At 45.2% G+C, this 21,769-nt stretch overlaps 1 pseudogene; it reads left to right on the top strand.

The window, feature by feature from the left end:
- Window positions 1-12,618: 12,618 nt before the first annotated feature.
- Window positions 12,619-15,374, top strand: LOC141075494 (uncharacterized; annotated as a pseudogene).
- Window positions 15,375-21,769: the final 6,395 nt, after the last annotated feature.

Below are 21,769 nucleotides of genomic sequence, written 5' to 3'. Positions count from 1 at the left end.
AGCTGTAGTCCCAGGGCAGTGTAGGTGCAATGGATGAGGAGAGGCGCAGAATGATATTGAGGCTGGTGCCCAGGTGTAGTGGTGCTGGAATAACTGGAGGACACCAGAGTATGCGGTTCCAAAGCTTTACTCACTGTTTGCAGTTCACACAACTGCCTGCCTCCGTACTGTGTTCTCCAGGTCAGGACTCCAGCCAACCTCCAGGCAGGATAGGATTCTCCCTTCCACACTCCGCCAATATGTACCTTCACTGAACGACTACTCCAATGCGCCTTTAGGTGCGAAGCACTCCAGTACTTAATTACCCTGGAATACCTCTCTCTAGGTGTTCCTAGTCTTTACTTGTATGACAGACAGCTGTAGCCTGCTTCGGGGACTCCTCACTGCGTCCTGGCTCTATTCAGTTGCTGTTGTGTCCCAAGTCTATGATGGGAGCAAGGCGTTAGCGGCTCACTACTCCTCCGGTGTCTGTTGCTGGACATAAAGATCCAATCAACCTTGGGGACTGGGCCCCGGCCTTTGCGTTCTCTGGACTGGAAGGGTTCTCTGTCTTTCTTCAACCAGCTTCCCACCATCCTTCTATTCTCCTTCGTTCCGATCTGTTCTATCTCTCTTATGGAAGGTTAGGTTATCAATCTTATCAGTCTCTTTCTCTGGTCTTTCTCATGCCAGCAGCCCAGATCACTGGGACCTGCTGCAGCACGTCCCTCAGACACCTATCTTCTCTCTCCTCTAACCAACTGCTCACTAACTCTCACTCTTCCCACTCTTTTGCATCATCTCACTCCACCCGCCTCCCAGCACATCTCGTGTTACGAAGCAGGGTTCCACGAGGGGTGCTCTGCTAACCCCCAGCCTGAAGCTGTTAGGTGGCCCCACTGAACTATCCTGTGTGTGGAATGCAGGTGTGGAGTGTGGTCAGGAGCTCCCACCTTACCTGGATGGTGGGGAACTACACCTTAGGAGAAGGTGCAGTACCTCTGTGGCAACTGAAGCCTCAGGGGCGCCACATACCCCCCCGTTAAGCACAGCATGTCCGCGGGCTGCAAGACAACAAAAGGTACAATACAGGAACACACAAAAATTTGTAAATGCTGTTTAACAATACTTATCTAATCTTCCTAATGTAGGAGGCACATTTCTTAAACGTTACAAACAGGCTAACTTCCTATCTTAGTATCAAAAATTTACTTAAGTGCAATTCTTAATTCAAAGTGCTATACTCAACACAATTTCTTTATTACATTTGCTATCAATTATTCTCTTTTTCTCTTTCTCTACTGGACGCAAGACACTGACCATCTACTCTTGGCCTGTCACCTGTCACTTTCAATTCTTCAGTCTTTATTCAATTCTCACATTCTATCTCAAAACTTTTCTAACTCTATAAAAGACATTTACTTTTCATAAGACACAACATTATCAAATACGTTATCATAAAACATTCAAAATTCTTGCAAAGTGCTGAACACTGCTCCCAGCCGGGATTTCTTTCAGTGTCCCTTGAGGTAGACATCATTCTTCGAAAAGTGTCCATTCAAAAACATCATCTTCGCAAAGTCTTTATATGTAAAACCAAGAGAGAGCACCCAAAGGGGTGCAAACTATTTACAAGAAAGTTTTGGATCACACAGCGTTCATGATCTCCACAGTTCCATTTGTAGAAAAACACTGCCAATCAAAAGCAGGCAACAAAAGTGCTACCGTAAAAATATGATAGCAAACAAGGCACAACTGGTGCAAAGAAAACCCTCCTGGGTAACGAGATTTTGTAAATTATTTTAACGGCTACCAGATTCCAAGTAGTCATTAGCAATCCGCAGGTACTCCTCTTCCCACGGTGTCAAGCCAAAGATCTTTGGTTTGGGCCGCCAAACTGGAGGTGATGCAATAGCAGCCTTGTTCTTGGAAACAGGTACCTGAGCAGTCTGTGGGGTACCGGTGGATGGAGCATTGACTGGTCTTGATGGCAGGTACCTCTCGATGAACTCTGCAGGGATATGTCGTACATTCAGGGTGTACCATCCCCTGAGTCATGAGGCAGGGTAAACGTCACATATTCCCCAGGCTGCAGGTCTCCATCTGGATGCCCTCTCCTCAGATGGGGCTCCACATCCCGCCGGTTGAAGAACAGGTCACCAATGCTTTGGGGTCTGTGATGAATCCAAAACCTCTCTCCTTATTCACATTAAGCACCTGCCCCTAACCAGCTGCATCCTGGGAACCATAATGCCCAGCACGGGTCCTCACTTTTCTCTTCAGATCCGGGCCCAGTACAGCCAATCTCCTCTGCTCCCTCTCCCGGTACTCATCTGCCAGCTTTTTAATGGTGGCTCGACAATAGGCCTCATTCTGCTCCTCCCGGGGCCTGCTTTGGCCTACTGTGGCATGCAGTGCCACCGTTGGGGGTTCCGGTATCTCCTCCCGGGGACTGGCTTCCCGGTCCCAGACCAGGTCTAACACAACCTGGCCGGCCGTTGCAACGGTGGGGCAACCCCGGGTCTTCTCAGGGGAAGGAACATCAGACATACCTGAGGTCTCCCGGCAGTGCGGCCTCGGCTCCGGTGCAGATGATGAAGGAGCAGTTGCGGGCTCTGGATCCGCAGGGGTCTCTGTGGGGACCGGCACAGCCGCGCCAGGTCCAGGCGGGAGCTCTGCTTCCACTCCCGGGTCCTCCGGTAACTTCTTCGGGCCGGTGGTGCTCAACCGCACGGTCAAAGTAGATGTGTAGGTCAGCACCGCCCGGGGACAGTCCAGTGCGGTAGCCACGGGTACCGATGGAGAGGGTGGTACCGCTGGTGTAGGCCCCGCCGGGGCGCGCTCCCGTCTCAGCTTCTCCAGCGCTTCTCTTCGTAGCTGCAGACGGGTAGTCAGTTCAGCGATTTCATCTTCTAATTGCTGGCGGTTCATTCCGGAGTTCGGGTTGGAGCCGTCAGCCATGGCGCCAAGGGTTTGCACTTGCCCGCGCCCCGCAGGCCTCTTTCCCTCACTCTCCAAAATGGCGTTCTGGCGTTCTTCTCCTTGCTCCACCCTTCTGCTCGCCACTGGCTTCCTCTGCCCCTCCTTCCGGGGCGGCGTCTTCTTCCAGCGCCTCCATACCAAGCCAGTATACGAACCCCTCGGGGGTGGGCCATGCATCTGTCACATAGTAATTCAGGCAGGGACGGCCCAATACTCTTCGCGGTCTTTTCTTAGGACCTCCCATCTCTTCACGCCCTTCTTCTCTGCACCAGCGGCCATTTCTAATGTCCATTTTAGAGTCTATTAAATTTGGTCTTCTGCACATTTTCAGAAGTTGTAAATCCAAGGCACACAGAACCCGATGGCATCGGGTCTCGTCATCCTGTTCGTGACACCAAAATTGGGTCGCCCTCGCACACCCAGGGCAGCGGGGTACTCGGTACCGGGCCGGTGTCAGGCAGGAATGTGTCACAGCAGCGGTGACCCGGTCCGTGGCCCTGGGCGCCCAATATCAATGGCGGTGATGTAGTTAATGGTAGAATAGTTTGTGACGCCACCCGTGGTGTTTGGCAAGTAAGGTGTTGAGCCACTGCTGCATGCAGATCCACTGGGACTGATGGTGTGGTGCAGCAGAGATGGTATAGCTCTCCACAGGTGGAGCTGTAGTCCCAGGGCAGTGTAGGTGCAATGGATGAGGAGAGGCGAAGAATGGTATAGATGTTGTTACTCAGGTGTAGCGGTGCTGGAATAACTGGAGGACACCAGAGTATGCAGTTCCAAAGCTTTACTCACTGTTTGCAGTTCACACAACTGCCTGCCTCCGTACTGTGTTCTCCAGGTCAGGACTCCAGCCAACCTCCAGGCAGGATAGGATTCTCCTTTCCACACTCCGCCAATATGTACCTTCACTGAACGACTCCTCCAATGCGCCTTTAGGTGCGAAGCACTCCAGTACTTAGTTACCCTGGAATGCCTCTCCCTAGGTGTTCCTAGTCTTTACTTGCATGACAGACAGCTGTAGCTTGCTTTGGGGACTCCTCACTGCATCCCAGCTCTCTATTCAGTTGCTGTTGTGTCCCAAGTCTATGATGGGAGCAAGGCGTTAGCGGCTCACTACTCCTCCGGTGTCTGTTGCCGGACATAAAGATCCAATCAACCTCGGGGACTGGGCCCCGGCCTTTGCGCTCTCTGGACTGGAAGGTGTTGTGAGTTCATTTTCCCCTTCATTACTGAGGCCCGAGGAACTCCCTCTTCTGGTAAAGAAAGGTAGTGAGCCTGATTATCAAACACCTGAGGCTGATGATGATGACTGGCTGAGTGGAGTTACTGACTGGATATAAGGCTGCCGACGCCCTTCTGCCCTGCGGGTGATTTCTCTGTGGGATCCTTGGAGACCAGTCTGAATTCCTGCTCTAAAGCTAAGTTTGCTGCTCAGCCTTTTGCTTTTGTGCTTAGACTTTGTTTTGCTTTGTTTTTCTGGATTTCTGCCATTCCCTGCTGGGGTGTGCTGAATTCATTTAGCTCTGTCTTCTGAAAATACCTGAGTGCTGATTTAGTTTTTGAAGCCTAGCTGCTTCAGGGCCTTTTTCATATCAGCTTGTTGGCTTATGTCTTTGATAGGGTTTTGGCAGATTGCAGACAGCAGCCTTCCTGTCCTTTCCTATCTAGGTAGTTTTGGGCCCCGTCTTTGCTCAGTCTATCTTTCTGTCTGTGTTAGTATTTTCATCTTGCTTCACTGTCATTATATGTTGGGGGCTGCCTATTGCTTTGGGGTCTGCTCTGGGGCAGTTTAGATTTCCCCTTTCTTTCTTTAGGCCTATGTATTTCTCCGGCTGTGATCGAGGGGTCTAGGGCATTGTAGGAACCCCCCACGGCTACTGCTAGTTGTGTTGATAGGTTCAGGGGTCTGCAATCTGATAGTTGCCAACTTCTCTGGTTTTCTGGACTTAGCTTGTATTTCTGCTTTTGCCTCCTACGGTGACTCATTCATAACAGAATCACCCGCCATACCGCAGATTCTAGGGAACTCAATAGCAGGAAAGAATTGTTAAAAAAAAAAAAAAAAAAGTGTATATTTTTTCCTCTATATCTCTGAGGCCGTAGGGGGAATTTTTTTTTTTTCTCTCAATGGAGATAAATCAATTGTCTGATCGTGTGGAGCAGCTCGCTGCGGAAGTGCGGGGAATTTCCGCCTACCTTGCTCATTCACATGCTGCTGAACCAAAGTTTCCTACACCTGATGTATTTTTTGGGGATCGGTCTAAATTTTTGAATTTCAAAAATAATTGTAAATTATTTTTTGCCTTGAAGCCTAACTCGTCAGGGAGCTCCATGCAGCAGGTTAAAATTGTCATCTCTTTGCTGCGTGGCGATCCCCAGGATTGGGCGTTTTCTTTGAAACCAGATGATCCTATTCTGACTAATGTGAACGCATTCTTTCAAGCTTTGAGGTTGTTGTATGACGAACCTAATGCCATTGATCAGGCTGAAAAGACCCTGCTGGCATTGAGCCAGGGTCGTGATTCTGCAGAATTGTACTGTCAAAAATTCCGAAAGTGGGCAGTACTTACTACCTGGAATGATAATGCCTTGGCTGCTCTCTTTCGGAAGGGGTTGTCAGAAGCCGTAAAAGATACTATGGTGGGATTTCCTGTTCCCTCTGGTCTTGACGATTCTATGTCATTAGCCATTCAGGTTGATCGGCGTTTGCGCGAACGCAAAGCTGCACGAGAGGTGTTGACACCTGTTGAACAAATGTCTGAACCTATGCAATGTGATAGAGTTTTTTCCAGAGAGCAGCGTCAGGAGTTCAGAAGGCGTAATAAGTTGTGTTTTTTCTGTGGAGATGCCTCGCATATTATTTCTGTCTGTCCTAAACGAGAGAAACGCTTTGCACACACGTTTTCTGTTGGGGGTGTTCAACCTAAGTTTCTTCTGGCTATTACTCTGATCTGCTCCCTGTCCACATTTTCCGCCAAGGCTTTTGTGGATTCGGGAGCAGCCCTAAACCTAATGGACTTGGATTTTGCTAAACGTTGTGGATTTCCGATGACACCTCTGCAGACGCCTATCCCTTTGAGGGGGATTGATGCTACTCCTTTGGCTAAAAATAAACCCCAGTTTTGGACCCAGGTGGTAATGCGGGTCGCCCCAGACCATCAAGAAAATTGCAGATTTTTGGTGTTGCATAATCTGCATGATACTATTGTTCTGGGGTTTCCCTGGTTACAGATTCATAATCCAGTTTTGGATTGGAAATCTGTGTCTGTGGTGAGTTGGGGTTGTCGGTGTGCCTTTAGTGAGGCTCCGGTGTTTTCCACCTCTCCTCAGTCGCATGATGTTCCTGATTATTTGGCGGACTTTTATGATGTATTTAGTGAAAATGAGTCTGCGTCTCTGCCTCCTCATAGGAGTTATGACTGTGCAATTGAACTGAGCCCGGGGTGTAAATTTCCCAAGGGTCGGCTCTTCAATTTATCTGTACCCGAGCACGAGGCTATGCGATCCTATATTAAGGAGGCGTTGGAGAAGGGTCATATTAGACCATCCTCGTCACCCTTAGGTGCCGGGTTTTTTTTTGTAGCCAAAAAGGATGGATCATTAAGACCTTGTATTGATTATCGTGCCCTCAACAAAATTACTGTTAAATATCAGTATCCGTTACCTCTGATTTCTGATCTATTCTCCAGAGTTAAAGGTGCTTGCTGGTTTACCGAGCTTGACCTCAGGGGGGCGTATAATCTTATTCGCATTAAGCATGGGGATGAATGGAAGACGGCGTTTAATACTCCGGAGGGACATTTTGAGTACCTGGTGATGCCTTTTGGGCTCACTAATGCCCCTTCTGTCTTCCAGTGCTTCATGAACGATATTTTCCGAGGTTTTGTCGATAAATTTTTGATTATCTATCTGGATGATATTTTGATCTTCTCCAAGGATTGGGATTCTCATGTGGAACATATTCGGACTGTGTTCCGGATCTTGAGGGAGAATTCCCTGTATGTCAAAGGATCTAAATGCCTTTTTGGAGTACAGAGGATTTCTTTTTTGGGATTTATTTTGTCCCCGTCAACTATTGAAATGGACCCAGCCAAGGTACATGCCATTCACGATTGGGTTCAGCCCACTTCTTTGAAGGCCCTCCAGAAGTTTTTGGGTTTTGCTAATTTTTATCGGAAATTTATAGCTAAATTTTCTAGTATTGCCAAGCCATTGACTGATTTGACTAAAAAGGGTGCTGATGTGTTGAAATGGTCTCCGGAAGCTGTTTCTTCCTTTCAGGAGCTGAAGCGAAGATTCACCTCCGCCCCGGTTTTGCGGCAACCTGATGTCTCACTTCCATTCCAGGTAGAGGTGGATGCTTCTGAGATTGGTGCAGGAGCTGTTTTGTCCCAAAAGGATCCTGTAACATCTAAAATGAATCCCTGTGCTTTCTTTTCCCGAAAGTTTTCTCCACCTGAACGTAACTATGATGTGGGGAATAGGGAACTGTTGGTCATGAAATGGGCATTTGAGGAGTGGAGACATTGGTTGGAGGGAGCTAAGCATCAAGTTGTGGTCCTCACTGACCACAATAATTTGATTTACCTAGAGTCGGCTAAGCGCTTGAACCCTAGACAGGCTAGGTGGGCCTTGTTTTTTACACGTTTTGATTTTGTGGTTTCTTTTCTTCCTGGAACAAAGAATGTCAAGGCAGACGCCCTCTCTAGGAGCTTCTTTGCTGATTCTCCTGTGGTGACCAAGCCTGCTACCATCTTAGGCGTAGGGGTAGTTCTTTCTGCCATCTCGCCCGATTTGAGACGTGCTCTGGAAGAGTTCCAGGAGGACAAACCTGAGCGTTGTCCCAGTGGAAAGTTGTATGTTCCTGACCAGTGGAAGAAGAGAGTGATGTCTGAAGTTCATTGCTCTGCTTTGGCTGGTCATCCAGGTATTTTTGGTACTAGAGATCTGGTGAGTCGGTCTTTTTGGTGGCCCTCCTTGTCTCGTGATGTCAGGAATTTTGTGCAGTCCTGTGGGACGTGCTCCCGGTCCAAATCGTGTTCTCGCTCTAGTGGGTTGTTGATGCCTTTGCCTGTCCCCAAGAGGCCATGGACCCATATTTCAATGGATTTCATCTCTGATATGCCTGTCTCTCAAAGCATGACTGTTATTTGGGTGATTTGTGATAGGTTCTCTAAGATGGTTCATCTTGTACCACTCCCTAAGTTGCCGTCTTCCTCTGAGTTGGTGCCCCTGTTTTTACAACAGGTCGTTCGCTTGCACGGGATTCCTGAGAACATTGTATCTGACAGAAGAGTTCAGTTTGTGTCTAGATTTTGGAGGACTTTCTGTTCCAAGCTGGGAATTCAGTTGTCCTTCTCCTCTGCTTTTCACCCTCAGACCAATGGGCAGACAGAGAGAACAAACCAGACCTTGGAGTCGTATTTGAGATGTTTTATTTCCGCTGATCAGGATGATTGGGTTTCATTTTTGCCCTTGGCCGAATTTGCTTTAAATAATAGAGCTAGTTCTGCCACTTTGATGTCACCTTTTTTTTGTAACTTTGGGTTTCATCCTCGATTTTCTTCAGGGCAGGTGGAGCCCTCTGCCTGCCCAGGTGTTGACACTGTGGTGGAGAGAATGCACCAGATCTGGGACCAAGTGGTGGATAAGTTATCTCTCTCCCAGGAAAAGGCCCAGCGGTTTTCCAACCGACATAGGACCATTGGTCCCCAGTTTAAGGTTGGTGATATGGTGTAGTTATCATCAAAAAATATTGCTATGAAGGTGGCTTCTCCTAAGTTTAAGCCTAGATTTATTGGACCTTACAAGATTGTGGAGATTATTAATCCGGTCTCTTTTCGTTTGGCTCTTCCTGTCACATTTAAAATCCATAATGTGTTCCATAAATCTTTGTTGAAGAGGTTTGTTGAACCTGTTGTTCCGGGGGTGGCACCTCCAGACCCTGTATTGGTTGAAGGTAACATGGAATATGAGGTAGAGAAAGTACTGGATTCCCGTCTGGCTAGACGGAGACTCCAGTATTTGGTTAAGTGGAAGGGTTATGGTCAGGAGGATAATTCCTGGGTCTCTGCCTCTGATATTCATGCCAAAAGATTGGTGCGTGCCTTTCATCGGGCTCACCCTGATCGCCCTGGTGGCGTAATTGAGGGTTCGGTGACCCCTCCTCAAGGGCGAGGTACTGTTGTGAGTTCATTTTCCCCTTCATTACTGAGGCCCGAGGAACTCCCTCTTCTGGTAAAGAAAGGTAGTGAGCCTGATTATCAAACACATCAGGCTGCTGATGACTGGCTGAGTGGAGTTACTGACTGGATATAAGGCTGCCGACGCCCTTCTGCCCTGCGGGTGTTTTCTCTGTGGGATCCTTGGAGACCAGTCTGAATTCCTGCTCCTCTAAAGCTAAGTTTGCTGCTCGGCCTTTTGCTTTTGTGCTTAGACTTTGTTTTGCTTTGTTTTTCTGGATTTCTGCCATTCCCTGCTGGGGTGTGCTGAATTCATTTAGCTCTGTCTTCTGAAAATACCTGAGTGCTGATTTAGTTTTTGAAGCCTAGCTGCTTCAGGGCCTTTTTCATATCAGCTTGTTGGCTTATGTCTTTGATAGGGTTTTGGCAGATTGCAGACAGCAGCCTTCCTGTCCTTTCCTATCTAGGTAGTTTTGGGCTCCGTCTTTGCTCAGTCTATCTTTCTGTCTGTGTTAGTATTTTCATCTTGCTTCACCGTCATTATATGTTGGGGGCTGCCTATTGCTTTGGGGTCTGCTCTGGGGCAGTTTAGATTTCCCCTTTCTTTCTTTAGGCCTATGTATTTCTCCGGCTGTGATTGAGGGGTCTAGGGCATTGTAGGAACCCCCCACGGCTACTGCTAGTTGTGTTGATAGGTTCAGGGGTCTGCAATCTGATAGTTGCCAACTTCTCTGGTTTTCTGGACTTAGCTTGTATTTCTGCTTTTGCCTCCTACGGTGACTCATTCATAACAGGAAGGGTTCTCTGTCTTTCTTCAACCAGCTTCCCACCGTCCTTCTATTCTCCTTCGTTCCGATCTGTTCTATCTCTCTTATGGAAGGTTAGGTTATCAATCTTATTAGTCTCTTTCTCTGGTCTTTCTCGTGCCAGCAGCCCAGATCACTGGAACCTGCTGCAGCACGTCCCTCAGACACCTATTTTCTCTCTCCTCTAACCAACTGCTCACTAACTCTCACTCTTCCCACTCTTTTGCATCATCTCACTCCACCCGCCTCCCAGCACATCTCGTGTTACGAAGCAGGGTTCCACGAGGGGTGCTCTGCTAACCCCCAGCCTGAAGCTGTTAGGTGGCCCCACTGAACTATCCTGTGTGTGGAATGCAGGTGTGGAGTGTGGTTGTGGAATGCAGGTGTGGAGTGTGGTCAGGAGCTCCCACCTTACCTGGATGGTGGGGCACTACACCTTAGGAGAAGGTGCAGTACCTCTGTGGCGACTGAAGCCCCACGGGCGCCACATCTTCTCCGGTTGTAAACAATACCAATTGTCTAAGTCTGTCTTCTTTTGTACTATGTGTCATTTCATGATCATCATTTAATCTGGGTGTGGTCAGTAATCTTTTTCCCATATGTGAAGGTAGCCATACTTTGAATATCTTATTTTTTTGTTCATCATTAAGATTGAATTTGTGTTTGATTCAAAAATGTCCGCATTATAAAAGGCGTCCATCTTATCGTTGTAATTTGGAATGTCTTTTACAATTTTCATTAACTGATCGTGTATTTTCAGATTAATGCGTGCTTCTCTGTCATGTAATTTTTTTCCATTGTATGTCATCTGCCCATAAATCCTCTACTGTGACATCTGGATCTTGTGTGTCTGGTACAAATGATGAGGCAGCAGCACTGTCCTCCTGTTTACCTGTTGATCTTGTATTAGCAGAAACCTTTTTTATATCTTGTCGCAATTTGGACAATAACTCTGTCCGAGTATCAATCTGATCTTCCAATTATTGTTCAATATGCTCTGACAATATCAAACAATTTGGATCATCAAAGTAATCCCCGTCAGACTCCTGTGTGTCACCGTGTTTGTCAGTGTGATCAGTTTCCTGTGTGACAGTACAAGTTTTATATGTTTCAGTTTTCTTAAAGACTAAATTATTGTACACTCGGACCATGTGCATGACATTTTGAAGCTTTCTTTGTAACTTTTTTACTGAGAAAAACCTCCTATCAATTTTAACATTTTCTGCTTCACATTGATTATACAAACTAGACCATAATTGTGCATCTGTATGGCTATGAACATACTTAAACTCTATGTTACTTTTCTTAGAATAATTATGTATAAAATCCATTTTCTCACCTATGGAGTGTCTTTTCCTCTGCTGGGTTGATCCAACCGTCTATGGATGGTCCTTTGTCTTTACTGAAATCCTTAGACCTCCGTCTGGATGGGACGCATGCAGCTCTTTATGGTTGGAGATCCTTACACGTAGTCTGTAGATTCAGTCTGATCTTTCTGACGTGAAATGGTGGAATTCCTGAGGAGACTTTGTACAAGTGTGTTTTTAGCAGAGTTTTCCCCCCCGTGTACAAACAATGAAGGAATGCCAGCCAAAATTAGCACAAAAGGTCAACCTGGCCTGAGCTCGCCAAAATGAAAAAATCTCTTTCTTACTATTCAAGTAAGAGCACGGTGAGGATAAAAAGGAAAAGCGATGCTGAATTGTGGATAAAATAAATCTTGTTTAATTGTTCATTCAAAAAATGATTACAAAAATGAAGAAAAGTGAGTACATGACAGGCAATAAAAATTGAAGGAAAAAACAAACATTCAACTGTTCTTATATATGGCCTTGAGTTGAGCAGCTGGTCCGTGTGTTCGAGAGTCTCCAGCTTATGGGAGATCTCCTGAACAAGAGTAAGGTTGGCTTTTATACTATTTTGACCCATAGACTTGCATTAGTGTCTGTCCTATAATCACATATGGTGATTTGCCGCTATATTCGTAGCCTCTTCCATATTAGAAGAACTTTAGTTATTTTAACACTTTGCATATAGTTATTATCTTAGCCTAAGAAACTTAAACCTATGGAGAACCATTCACTATCTAAATAGTCACATATTGACAGTTCTGACAAGTGACCTATAGGTTTGACAAGCAGGGAACAGATGTATCAGCCAAAATCCTCAGAATAGCTCTCTCATCCACTGACCAGAGTTTCTGCTAGCTAGTTAGACTCTGCATATGTGAATTAATCTATATTTTTTATTATAGAAATACTGATATTTTACAACATAACATTGATTGGTTTCTTTTTATTCGATATTTGGGAGGCAGAATGAACAAACAGTTGAACACCGCACACTACTGGTTCATCCAACAAGGTTTTCTATTAGACTGTGAACTGTCATTGTCTTGGTAAATTAAGTTTTTTTACATAGCTTGCCATTTTTATGCACAGTTTAAATAGAAATGTTCAAAAATATAAAACTCAAGGATATTTTATTAAAAAATAATTGTTTTTTTATCTTAGCAGATGACTGTAACAGGAGATCAGAGGGACAGCTGACATCTTCAATTGTTAAATCTGATGATCTTGAGATCCTACAAGATACAACAGAAGTGATTGCTATTACTCCAGATATACCATCATCTATTCACAGCCAAGATCTGTCATCTGATCCTATGAAACAGGTCCCATCTTCTGATTCATTACCGACTACTAAGGAAAATCAAAGTCACAAAAGAGGCATTAAAAAAACAAACTGCTCCTAAAGCAAAGAAGTCATTCTCATGTTCAGAATGTGGGAAGTATTTTACATGGAAATCACATTTTGCAAAGAACTCACACAGGGGAGAAGCCGTTTTCATGCTCAGAATGTGGGAAATGTTTAAAAAAAAAATCAGATAGGGTTAGGCACCAGAGAACTCACACAGGAGAGAAGCCTTTTTCATGTTTAGAATGTGGGAAATGTTTTAACAATAAATCAGTTTGTGTTAAGCACCAGAGAACTCACACAGGGGAGAAACCTTTTTCATGTTTAGAATGTGGGAAATGTTTTCCACAGAAATCAAATTTTGTTACCCACCAGAGAATTCACACAGGGGACAAGCCTTTTTCATGTTCGGAATGTGGGAAATATTTTAACAATAAGTTTGTGTTAAGCACCAGAGAATCCACACAGGGAAGAAACCTTTTTCCTGCTCAGAATGTGGGAAATGTTTTAACACTAAATCAGATTGTGTTAAGCACCAGAGAACTCACACAGGGGAGAAGCCTTTTTCCTGTTAATGTGGGAAATATTTTAACCAGAAAGTGCTTCTTGATCTCCATCAGAGCTGTCACACACATTTTCATTTTCTTAATGTGGGAAATTTTTTACTTGGAAATCAACTGTTAATACACATCAGAGACGTCACATAGGGGAGAATCCTTTTATATGTTCATAATGTTGAAATAGTTTTAACCAAAATTGAACCTTCTTAAATGGGTTGTCTCTTGTCATTCCTCATGTTTGCTGACGAAAGGATAAAACTAAACCTTACTAATTGCAAATATAAATCTATATCCATAATTCACCCCCTGAAGGTTAGTCGGAAAGTGACTAATAGAAAAAAACATATACCCCACGTCTCAGTATATAGGGTGAGGTGACGTATACACACTCACTCTCCAAGCCTCTCATTTCTACTGGTTTCGTGGTTGTCACCAAAGACGACTCATCAAGAGACTATATAATATTGGCATATACTCAAGCGAGACTAAACAAAAAAAAAACTAAAATCATGTATTGTTATCAGAAACAGTCAGAAAACTAGCCACATATTGGCAGATGCCAGACCTCAATCTATATACTTCGGAAGTTTATAAGCCCCTCCAGTGTCAGGAATAGATAGTATGAATTTGAATTTACCAAGTGGCTGCAATGAAACAATTTAAAAATTTAAAGGAGTCTGAATACTTTCCATACCCACTGTATCAGTAAAAATAACTCCTCTTTATTAGGTAAAGTATAAAAGAATTGCGCCATTTTCCGATACCCGTAGCGTCTCTATTTTTCATGATCTCGGGTTGGGTGAGGGCTTATTTTTTGTGTGCCGAGCTGACGTTATTAATGGAGACCATTTTGGTGCAGATACGATCTTTTGATCATCCTTTATTGCATTTTAATGCAATGTTGCGGCGACCAAAAAAAGTAATTCTGACGTTGACATTTTTTCTCGTTACGCCATTTAGTGATCGGGTTAATTCTTTTTTATATTGATTTGGCGATTCTGAACGCGGCTATAACAAATATGTGTATGTTTGTTTTTTTATTGTTTTATTGTGAAGGGGGGTGATTAGAACTTTCATTTTTTTTATATTTTTAAAAACTTTTTTTTCTACCCATGGCATTGTGAAGACTTCTAGTTGGTCATGAAAACAGACTTTTGTTTGTGTAAGTCGGTAATATTGACTTTTATTGTGTGCATATCCTTGATCACTAGTTTGCTGATATGCTAATTATGCCTTGTGTTACTGAGCCAGTTTGTTGAATTCTAAAGCTCCCATCACACTTAGTGATGCACCAGAGATCCCAACAATGATATGACCTTGTCAGGATCGCTGTTGTGTCGCTACATGATCGCTGGTGAACTGCCAAACAGGCAGATCTCACCAGCGATCAGGACCAGTGACGACGCGGGTAACAAGCACGCGCGTCGCTTAGTTACCCGCTGTCTACCTTGGATACCAGCGTGCTGGCGCTGGGAGCTGGTATCCAAAGTAAACAGCAGGTTTCTAAGCGCCGCTTAGTTACCCGCTGTTTACCTTGGATACTAGCTCAAGCTCACTGATCGATGGTCTCCTGCTGCCACACACAGCGATGCATGCTGGCCAGCAGGAGACCAACGATCGAAAAAATGTCCAGGGCATTCGAGCATGATCAGCGATACCCGGAGGGGGGGGCGGTCGCTGATACATGTCACACACAGCGAGATCGAAAACTTGTGACTCAACAGCGATCTCGCTAGCGGTCTCACTGTGTGTGACGGGGGCTTACAGTAGAAAGGGATAAACTATGCAAATAGTTTAAATAATCAATATTGCTATAATGCTATAATAATCTCATCTCCATTCTTACCCTTTTTGTAAATACTGAATGAGAGACACTTGTTAAGTCTAAAAATAGGTTAAATGCCTCTGTATAAAGAGACTGAGAGAGAAACAGCCAGAGAGATTCTGCCAAGACATCTATACATCCAAAGTAAAAGAGACAGGACAGCAGCCACAACATCATCACAAGGGACACGGATCTATCATTCTATAGGAAACAACCTAGGGGTTTTCAGCCTCGGTTGGAAGAATACAGATGTGCTCCATTGGCCATCACTGAACCATGGATATGTTTGGAGAAGTCAGGTTGTGATTACATCTTCTCTGTGTTCATGCCACAGGTGGAGTAGTCGACCCTGGAAGATGAAGCCAGGCTGTGATCCTCAGATCAACTGGCCTCGTATGGACTGTCATCTTCCAACACTTGTCATTACCTCCTCTCTGTATGTGTTCCACAGCTGGGGTAGTGACCCTGGAATGTCTGATGTCACAGCAGCTATTATCCCGGCGGGTCAGTAGAAGGGTGAGTCTGTAATGTGTGCCATCTTGGGTACTGTGCTGGGACTGTTCTATGTGTTATCTGCCTGTTTTGTAGTTCAATAAAGCATTGATCACACTGTTTAACCCTCACCCTGTGTTGTCTGAGTAGCGTTTTGAACATGTTAAAAGGAGAGGGGCAGTTTGGCAGGACGATCCCTGGTCCATGTGGTTTTGTCTAGCGGGCAGTGCTTATAGCATTCCGGCAGTGACAAGCATAGAGGTCTGCTGGAGACCTCTGGTTGTCATGCCAACCCATCGGTGACCCAAGATTATGTGACGAGTCACCGATGGGCGGGATTTCCGTCAATCTTGCTGGAAGTGCGCATTAAATGCCGCTGTCAGAGGCTGTTAGGGGCAAATGGCAGCTGTTCAAAAGAGCTGACATGTGCCGGAAAATATGTGGGCTCACCGCCGGAGCCCACATCAAAGGGAGGAAGTACATTTATGCTTGATGTCGTAAAGGGGATTGTTTTTACAGAGACAGAATTAGTAATCAATCATGTATATGTACAAAAACTTACAAAAATACACAGCTTCTGATGTTAAATAGTATAGAGGTAAGACAAGTCCTGCGATAGCACTGCTCCTACTCCAACCTCAGAGGCATCAATCTCTACAACAAAGGGGCAGTCTAGATCAGGCTGAATCAATAGCGGGTTAGAAGCAAAACATTCTTTTAAAACAGAAAATGCCTGAAGTGCCTCAGGCTTCCAATTAACCACATCCGCCCCTTTTCGGGTCAAATCCGTGAGTTGTTTAGTGATCTCCGAAAAACCTTTAATAAATTTGTGATAATAGTTGGTGAACACTAAGAATCACTGCAGCGATTTAAGAGACATGGGTTGTACCCATTCCTTAATGAGTTGGATCTTGTCAGGATCCATGCGAACCCTTTAGCTGAGACAATATACCCCAGAAACTGTACCTCCTCAGCCATAAAAACGCATTACTCTAGTTTGGCGAATAGAGAATGTTCTTTAAGTCTCTGGAGAACAGAATAGACATGTTGGACGTGCATCATAAGGTCAGCAGAGTAGATCAGGATGTCATCCAAACAAATGACTACATATACTCCACAGATGTCTCTGAAGATATCGTTCACAAAATTCTGAAACACAGCAGGTGCGTTACTGAGCCCGAACGGCATTACGAGGTACTCAAAGTGGCCAAGGGGTGTGTTAAATGCGGTCTTCCACTCATCTCCCTTTCTTATACGGACAAGATTATATGCTCTACAGAGATCAAGCTTCATAAACCAACGGGCTCCCAACAGCTGATTAAAAAGATCAGGGATGAGTGGAAGCGGATGCTGTTTTTTTACAGTGATTGCGTTTAACTCACGGTAATCAATGCAAGGTCTGAGACCACCATCTTTCTTTTCCACAAAAAAGAACCCAGCTCCAACAGGTGAGGTGGACGGTCTAATAAACCCTTTATGTAAACTGTCTGCTATGTAGTCTTTCATGGCCTGACGCTCTGGACCAGAGAGATTAAATATTCTCCCCTTTGGGAGCCGAGAATCTGGTATCAAGTTTATGGGGCAATCATACTCTCTGTGAGGGGGTAATTTCTCTGATTCCACTATGGAAAAAACATCCCCATAATCTCTAAATGCATACGGTACAAAGAGAGGTTTGATTTCAACTTGGTTCACCGATAGCGATATACAGTTGTCCTGACACTGTGGGCTCCAACGCACAATATCACCCAGGTGCCAGTCTATGACCGGATTATGTGTACGCAACCATGGCATACCCAAAATAACTGCGGCTGATAAATTATCAATCACAAAAAATGACACATGTTCAGTATGTAGTGTCCCCACTGACATTGCAATTTCTGCAGCAACAAACTATACTCCACCCTGGACAATAGATGTGCCATTAATCGCAGTGGTTTTAATAGGGGCATTAAGCCTTAGCAGTGGTACACCAAGATTCTTTACCACTAAGAAATCCACAAAGTTTCCCTCAGAACCACTATCCACATAAGCCTCCAAACACAGAGAGACTTTTTAAGGTATGACAGAGAGATGGGTAAAAAAAATTTTAGCAGCATCTGCCAGCAGTACCTGGGCCCCTGGGCAGGCATGACCAGAGCTGCCCAGGGGCTGACGTCCCGGGAGTGAAGACTTCTGACATCCAGCGTTTTCCCTGAAGTCTCCAGACTGCAGCATGCTTGTGTAGGAGAATGGGAGTGTTCCTCCAGGCTGTGGAATGAAGCAGGTAACAGGTGCTTTTAGCCAAAGAATCAGCTCAGCCAGCGAGGCAGGAGAGGGAAAAAAAAAGTTCAGGGATAATGCTTTTATATATACGCTGGATATATAAAAACGATTTTGGGCCAGATATAATGTGACAACCGTCTGGTGCGAGTCTGGACTGCAACTGAGACAGCACCCCGAGCAAACCCGAGACCCTTTACCCCTATACAGGGATCTGGAATTACAGCAGAGTCCAGGAAGTAGCTGTCTCTATAAGAGCAGTGGACCAGAGCAGGACGGTCACCAGAAAGGGATAAATTAATGGAACCGAAGTAGTAGTCAGGAGTCCAGGTCTAAACCAGGCGGGCGGCAGAGGTATAAAATCTGCAGACAGTAGCAGAGTCAAAATCCAGGCCAAGGTCAGAGTTTTAAACCAGGAGGGCAACAGAGGTACAAAATCAGCAGGCAGTATCAGAGTCAAAATCCAGGCTAAGGTCAGAGTCAGCAATAGCAAATAACACACTAGTACACTGGGGAAACCAAGACTATATCTGGCGGCCTGCAAGACAGGCCCCAAGGTATTTGAAAGATCAGGCTATCCCTTACAGGCTCACAGTCTGATGACGTCATTTGGATCGCCCCCAGGACCAGGCCAGATGGAGATGCACCAATCCTTTCATGACTGACAGGAGCAGAGCCTCCGCCCACCAGATGCCTGCGTAGGAGCCCCTTCTCTGTCACCACCACCCACGGGCGAACCACGGTGCCTCCTAGTGGCCGAGACCGGAACAGCAGTCCTCGAGTCTGACGGCAACGTGACAGTCCGGTGCCTCCCAGTGGCTGAAGCAGGAACAGCAGTCCCTGTGTCTGATGCCGACATGACAGTCCAGCGCCTCCCAGTGGCCGAGACCGGAACAGCAGTCCTCGAGTCTGACGGCAACGTGACAGTCCGGTGCCTCCCAGTGGCCGAGGCAGGAACAGCAGTCCCTATGTCTGACGGCGATGTGACACAGCCATTGGATTCCTCCAATTCTCTTTCGGAATCCCTTAAAATCTGCCTTTCTGAAATCTAACCTTGACATCTGAGTCTTCACAGGTCTTCCTCCTCTAGTTATCCAAAATTCTAAAATAGCATGGTCGCTACTTCTTAGGGTTCCAGCCACTTTTACCTCCTCAACCATTTCCTCCCTGTTTATAAGGATTAGATCCAAGGTAGCAGTTCCCCTTGTTTTCTCCCTTACCTTTTGGAAGATAAAGTTGTCAGCAAGAGAGGATAAGAATTTCCTTGACCTGTTAGTTTTGCCTGAGAGAGATTCCCAACAAATGTCAGGATAGTTGAAATCTCCCATGACAACTATGTCATATGTTTTGGAGAACTTGACCATTTGATGCATAAAGAGTTCATCCATATCTTCAGCTTGCACAGGCGGCCTGTAGTAAATGCCTACAATGGTGTCCTTTCCATTGTTCTGTCCTTGTATTCTTACCCAAACAGTTTCCACAGAACTCCCAGTCTCTGAAGCTTCAATCTCTGTGCAGATATACGCGTTTCTAACATACCATGCGACACCCCCTCCTCATTTATCAAGTCTGTTTATTGCAAATAAGTTATATCCTTCTAGCCATGTATTCCATTCCATATTCCATATGTCTTGGAGATCGCAGTCATACAGCTGAAGAGTTGTGGACAGTTCTCCAGGCTCAGTTTGATCAATGGCTGTCTCCGCTGAACCTGCATGCAGGGAAGGCCAAGCCCGATAACGGTGCAAACCTGGTGGCAGCCCTACGGCAAGGCAAGCCCACACACGTGCCTTTCATGGCTCATGTCCTCATCCGGGTGGTAAAGTGTTCTCTCAGCCACTATTTTGGCCTGGATGAGCTGCTCCAGAAAGCACGTAAGCTGTGTGCTCATTTCTGCCATTCGTATCCCTCTCCTCATCGACTTGCATTGATAAACGGTGGAATTCCACTCTGTACATGTTGCAGTGACTGTGGCAGCAGCAACAAGCCCTGATGCAGTATGTCATGTCGTATAGCCTGGGCCAGCGCAGTACGGACATGGCGCATGTCACATTTACAGGGTGCACACAGATTAAGGACCTCTGCACCCTTCTGCACTGTTTTGAAATATCTACTGAGATGGTTACCACTGATGCTGCCATCATCAGCATCACTAGTCCGGTCATCTATATGCTGGAGAAGACTTTGAATAGCCTGCGGGAAGAGGTGGTGGTCCTAGATGAAGAGGAGAAAAGGAGGAAGCAGAGGATGTAGAAGGGATAATATTGTCTCTAAGTTCAAGACTGTTGCCACACAGGTGGGTGCCAAGGGAGGGTGGATTACTGTGATCGAGGGGGGTTGGTGATAACAGACAAGCTGTTATCTAAAGTGCAAGATCTGAGGAACAAATGGAGGAGGAAGAGGTGATGGGCGAGCAACTGTCAGATGAAGAGGATAATCCTCCCCTCTCTGTTATTCGTGGTTGGTGGGATGGGACGGAGGAAACGAGCCTCATTGTTACCCAGTCACCAACACAGCATGGGCTTGGACCTCATGGTAGAGCCCGACATATGAGCGCCTTCTTGCAGTACTATCTGCAACATGATCCCCGTATAGTTATGATTAGGAATAATGCTGACTGCTGGGTTGCCACTTTATTAGATCCACGTTATAAAACCAAATTTTGCCAGATGATTCCTGCCCTAGAAAGGGAACAGTGAATGCTGGAGTATCAAAACACGCTTTTACACAACCTTAAGAGAGCTTTTCCCCAAGACACCAGTGAAGCACACCGTTCACATCGCAGCTGTAAACTTCCAACCTCCGGACCGTCAATTCTTCAACGCCAAAACATTAGCAGCAGCAGCAGTGGTGAAGTAGAAAAAGCAATTTCTGTGAGTCCTTTGACACTTTTTTAGGCCAACGCATGACGTGGGTTACTTGCTTACGTTATTTGGCCAAAATATTTACTAATACCTCTCATATTTTTTATATGTGTTGTTTGCACTTTATTTTTCAGGGTGCAGTTGGGCCCATTCGGTCTTGTAAACTGTGGTGTCTGTTCACATTGGATGCATTTGGATAGCGCTAGACAGCCCACCTGATCTAATAGTATGGGCGTAACTAATAGGCTGTTAGCCTGGATGCTGTGCATTCCCATTGTGTGAACAGCGGAGCATACAAGTCATCATTGTGCATTAATATACCAAGCAACCGCCCCTCCACACATTGGTAGGTTGTGAGCGGTTGTCTCATCGGTATTCTTGTACCTGTGTTGCCCCCATCCTAACTATATGGGCCCACTCACCCTGACAGTGCATTTGCTTGGAGGCCTGGGCAGGTAAGCATCTCTGCCTCTTTGCTGTGTTTTTGAACATTTGACATTTGCCTGAATTTTTATATCTACTAGTGTTGAGCGATACCGTTCGTTACCCAAAAATATCGTATCGGATGGTATCGCCCGATACGAAAAAAATATCGGGTATCGCCGATTCCGATACCGGAAGTCCCATTCAAGTCAATGGGACTTCCGGTATCGGAATTAAAAAAAGCCCTTTATTTCCTTGTTGGCTAATTCTACATAATTGAAAACAAATAAGAATCATGTAGAATGTATTGTGGGAGGTGGAGGAGACATTAAAAGCATAGTGGTTTATTCAAATCACATGGCATAGCATTAATTCCAATTTTTTTTTTCAAGACGTTCGGAGTTAAAAAGATATTGACTATGTTAACTTATTTATATTTTGTCAGATATGTATGTTTCATAACTTCCATGCTCTTCACCTTCTTTTGTACTTCTCCCACACTTTCTCCTTCATGATCCGCAGCAGTAGCATTTTTTTTATCAACTTTTTCTTCACCTTATTCATCTTCTTCTTCTTCACCTTCTTCCCATTATTTTTTTTTCCATTCTTCATATTCTTCTTATTCAGCTATTATTAATTTTCATATGCTATTTCTTCATCTTCTTCCTATTCTTCTTTTTCTTCATTTTCTTATGGT

The sequence above is a fragment of the Dendrobates tinctorius genome, unplaced genomic scaffold (genome assembly GCF_039654945.1).
Source record: "Dendrobates tinctorius isolate UK_male_01 unplaced genomic scaffold, ASM3965494v1 ptg000358l, whole genome shotgun sequence".
Taxonomy (NCBI): Eukaryota; Metazoa; Chordata; class Amphibia; order Anura; family Dendrobatidae; genus Dendrobates; species Dendrobates tinctorius.
The sequence above is the reverse complement of the archived record's forward strand: the minus strand, read 5'-3'. Positions and strand labels throughout refer to the sequence as shown.